Here is a 5,065-nt window from a genome sequence, read left to right as displayed (position 1 = left end):
CATTTAGGAGCCACCTAAAGAAAATGGTAACTCATCAATATATAATATTAATTTTATAAGTATTGTTGCAAATTTGTGTACTAAATCTTTTGTCATTTAACTTCGCAGGAAGCAGAAAAAGGAGGCAGTGTACCATATAAGGATGTGTTTGTAGAAACACATAAATGGAAGACCACGGGAGTCTTCGTATCAGAGAAGGCGAGAACGACAACGGTATGTATTAATTCTATTAATAATCATTGCAATATATATGCAAGTCATCATAATGTTATCATTAATTATTAATGAATACTTTAAACATTATTTTGTAGGAGGCATATGAGCAACAAATGGTAGAGCGATATGGCGAAGACGCTACTCAGCATCCATCATTTGATCCTACAGCATGGGTGACTGCAGCAGGTGAACCCAAAAAAGGTTGCGTGTTCGGGTTTGGGAGTAATATGAACACTTCACCAGTTATTGGTTCTTCCAGTTACGGCTCACCAACTTCTTGCGCCGACATAAGCTCCAAGCAGCCGACTATTCTTTCCGGTGATGATGTACGCGAGATCATTAATGAATCACTGAATAACTACTTCCAATACACCGTCGCCCCCTTTCTCCGAAATGAGATCAAGGCCGCTGTTCAGGATAGGGGATCTTCGATTCCAGGTCCCTCTCAGGTATAATCACATATATAGTTTTTTTTACTGTCTTAAAGCACATCTGAGCATGGTAGAATCACATATAGAGTTTTTCTAGATGCCTTAGAACACATATGAACATGCTATAATCACATATTCAATTTTTTTACTGCCTTAGCACACATATGAGCATGATAGAATCACATATATATATATATATATATATATATATATATATATATATATATATATATATATTTAACTTTTTGTCTATCTTAGAGCACATATGAGCATGATAGAATCACATATAAAGTTTTTTTGATTGCATTAGAACACATAAGCATGCTATAATCACATATTCAGTTTTTTTACTGCCTAAGAACACATATGAGCATATTATAATCACATATTCTGTTTTTTGACTGCCTTAGCACACATATGAACATGCTATAATAACATATAGAGTTTTTTAACTGCCTTAGAACACATATGAACATGTTATATATCATTTATGATAGAATCACATATAAAATTTTTGGCTTTGCCTGCCTTAGAGCACATATGAGCATGCTATATTCACATATTCAATTTTTTTACTGCCTTAGCACACATACGAGCATGATCGAATCACATATATAGTTTTTTGCCTGCCTTAAAGCACATCTGAGCATGGTAGAATCACATATAGAGTTTTTTTATATGCCTTAGAACACATATGAACATGCTATAATCACATATTCAATTTTTTGACTGCCTTAGCACACATATGAGCATGATAGAATCACATATAGAGTTTTTTTATTGCCTTAGATCACACATGAGCACATGATAGAATCACATATAGTGTGTAATTTATTTCATTATATTTTGTTTATCAATACTGACTGTTCTTTTCTTGTGTAGGCTGCTAGCGATAATCAGGGTAGTGGAGCTGAAGGGACAGATAAAGACAATGAACAAGAAGACGCACAAAATCTTGGCGATGATTAGAGGACTGTGTTGAAGAAGTTCTATTTTTTTTATTTTTCCTAATTGTAATTGTTGAATTGTAAATAATTAAACTTCTTAGTTTTAAGGTGGAACGATTAATTATTATAGATACTTGTTATATGAATTTTTTTGTGTGGTTTGTTTTTTATTTACAGGAAATATAAATTGTACAGGAAATATAAATTGTACAGTTCTCGGTAATTAATTTTTAAATAAATTTTTTTTGATTTTTTTTCGTTTTTGCGACGGATTAGCGACGGATGATTCCGTCGCTATTCATATTAATCTAGCGACGGCTTAGCGACGGAATTAAATCCGTCGCCACGCCGTGGTCGCCGTTTAGTACCGGCGGATTGGCGACGGAATATAGCGCTCGTTATTCCGTCGCAATTAGCGACAGACTTGGCGACGGAATTATTCCGTCGCCAGTTAGCGTCGAAATATTCGCGACGTAAGCATACTGTCGCCGCGTTGTCGCTAATCCGTCGCTAACATGGTTAGCGACAGATTAGCGACGGAATGTGGTCGTCGCTAATCTACTGCTTTATTGTAGTGTGATGAAAAACTTTCATCGCTAAACAGTCGCTACTTAGCGACGGATTAGCGACACCAATTTTTTTGTCGCTAATTCTCAATACAAGAAAAATATTTTAGCGAGAGAATTTTTCCGTTGATAATCCAACGCTAATTAGCGACAGAACAATTCTCTCGCTAAATCCGTCACTAATTTTCGATTTAAATCGAGCGCGAAATTTTCCCTCTCCCCGTTCGAAATTTAAACCGGCCTCGCTCGATTTAAACCAACTTTTTCGGAGGACGATGACATCGGCGAGCACACTGGTTCACGGAGGACGGTGACGCCAGAGAGCATGCATGCGGGTTCACGGAGGACGGCGACGCCAGAGAGCATGCCAGTTCACGGAGGACGGTGACGCCAGAGAGCATGCCGATTCACGGAGGACGGCGACGCCGGTTCACGGAGGATGACAATGAGGCATAGCGATCGTTAGAGGACACTGACGCCGGAGAGCACGTCGGTTCACGGAGGACGGCGACGCCGGAGAGCACCGGTTCATGGAGGACGGTACAAGTTCGGCGATGAGGCAGAGTTGTCGTTCTGTGCAATGCCTGTCGGGTGCGGTACAAGTCCGGCTTATTGCTGCCGAAATACCGCCCGACAAGGATCACTTTTTTTTTATTTTTGTTTTTAAAATTTAGCGACGGATAATGTCTGTCGCTAATCTATCGCAAATTAGCGACGAAAGTAACGACAAATAAATTTTTTCACTAATTAGCGAGCAAAAATTCACGATGGGTGCTATCCATCGCTAAACAGTTTAGCGATGGCTTAGCGATGGCTTAGCGACAAATTAGCGATAGATATAGTCTGTCGCTAATCCACGATTTTCTTATAGTGTTATTAGCGCTGGACAACCAGTAGCCCGACCTGTTTGGGTTGGGCTTGGGCCTGATTTTTGAACTAGAACCTGACCCAAACTGGGCTTAGGCTCAGCCTGGGCCTGACCCACCCGAGCCACACGAATATATATAAAATTTAAGCTCACATGGGCCTAACTGGCAGGCCATGGGCCTGGCCTTAAGCTCGGGTCGGACCAGAATGGGGCTTAAACCTGGTCTGGCCAGTTGATGTGATAGGCTTGACCAGACCCCAGCCTGTCAATGGCTGGTCAAGCCCGTCTGAAATCTGGGCTGGGCTAGCCGGTCCCGGACCTTTGTCCAGTCCTAGTTATTATCATAGATGCTATTGTGTTTATTTTGGTAATGATACTTGTTTTGGTCTAGTAACGCTTAGTCTGAGTTCCTGACATACCAACACATAGCTCTTGGTAACCATCTTATCAAGTTATCGTTAAAATTGCTATTGAACTTACAAAAAAACTTATCGTTAAAATATTGGCAAATTACAAGGTGTTGATTAAGCTCAACAAAGATACCAATGCTCGTAAAAATGATCTTTTTGTTTTTTTGGATATTCCAAGGGAAGCCCCACTTAGGGATGCACAAGGAACCAAGCTAGCTCAAGCTCGTCTGTGAAAGTAAATGAGCAGAGCTTGTACACAAGTCCAGGCTCGATCTACATAAACCAGCTGAATCATAAAAATAATATATACAAAATATGTTTTTAAAAGTATAAGCAATAGTCAGTGTCTCTCTAACGTGCAGACTTTGGACTTTTCTAAAAAATGTCATGGTATCAAATCTGTTGCAAGTATAACTTTTCACGTTTTACAATAACCTAGCCTGTGTTTTTAGAATATGTATAATTGTTTTCTTCATAATTTAAAAAAATGGCCAGCCTACACATTTTGAAGAGGTTGGTGATCAAATCCCACCTCTTCAAAAGTGAATGATAATTTTTTTTTTAAACTGAAGTAAAGTTTGGCTCGGCTTGTTTAAACTCAACTCGAGCTCGTCCATGAAAGTAAATGAGCAGAGCTTGTACACAAGTCCAGGCTCGATCTACATAAACGTGCTGAGCTTGATCAAGCCATTAAACTCAATAAAGCTCAAAAGGCTCCATTAAGCTCGTTAAAAGAGTATGTAAAATATGTTTTTAAAAGTAAAGAATAGTCAGTGTTTCTCTAACGTGCAGGCTTTGGACTTTTCTAAAAAAGGGTCATGGTATATCAAATCTGCTGCAAGTATAACTTGTCATGTTTTACAATAACCTAGCCTGTATTTTTAGAACATGTATAATTTATTTTTTCATAATAGTAAAAAATGGCTAGCCTGAAGAGGTTGGGGATCAAATGCCACCTCTTTAAGAGTGAATAATAAATTTTTTTTAAAACTCAAGTAAAGTTCGGCCCGATCTAGGAACCGAGCCAAGTCTGGACAAGGCTGTTTCAGCTTGGCTCCGAGCTTGAACAAGGGTGTTTCTGTGCGAGCCAAGTTTGAACAACATAGGCTCAGCTCGTGTGCATCCCTAGCCCCACCATCACCTCCTTCTCCCCCAAAAAAATAAATCCACAACCTCCCATTAGCTGGCCTCCTGTTGGTAAAACCCTTGAGGTCCTTCCTGCCTACCGACCGGTAGGCCCAGCTTTGACCTTGCGGAAACTCAAAATAGTGACAAAATGAAAATCTTATTCCAAACAAAAGTGCAGGAAAATTTTAATGAGGTTGCTTAAATAACATAACAATGTTTCAGAACTTAGCTAGAAATGGATTTCCATGCCTCTCATTTCTTAATAATACCGGGGAAAACCAATACCCTTTTTGACACACTTAGATTCCCTACTTTATTGACATCTATAAAATAAATAAAAACCATTATCCATAGAAATGATAATACAAGGAATAAAGGCATGCATTAGATCATTAACTACATATTTTACATGAGAAAAGATTATTCATTCAATAAGTCTTTATGGTCTTTTTTTTCAGAACCTTCCTTCAATGGCTGAAGGATAGTTTGTGATCTACTC

The 5,065-nt window shown here is 38.8% G+C and overlaps 1 long non-coding RNA gene across 1 annotated transcript; it reads left to right on the top strand.

Annotated features, from left to right (window-relative positions):
* The first annotated feature begins 508 nt into the window (after positions 1-508).
* On the top strand, positions 509-1,833 carry LOC149832855 (uncharacterized). The gene is made up of 2 exons (XR_016433135.1): positions 509-665; positions 1,530-1,833. It is a non-coding gene; the product is annotated as an uncharacterized LOC149832855 (long non-coding RNA).
* The last annotated feature ends 3,232 nt before the right edge of the window (positions 1,834-5,065 follow it).

The sequence above is a fragment of the Nuphar pumila genome, chromosome 7, assembly GCF_984573655.1.
Source record: "Nuphar pumila chromosome 7, dmNupPumi1.hap1.1, whole genome shotgun sequence".
NCBI classification, from domain to species: Eukaryota; Viridiplantae; Streptophyta; class Magnoliopsida; order Nymphaeales; family Nymphaeaceae; genus Nuphar; species Nuphar pumila.
This window is presented reverse-complemented; position numbering and strand designations above follow the sequence as displayed.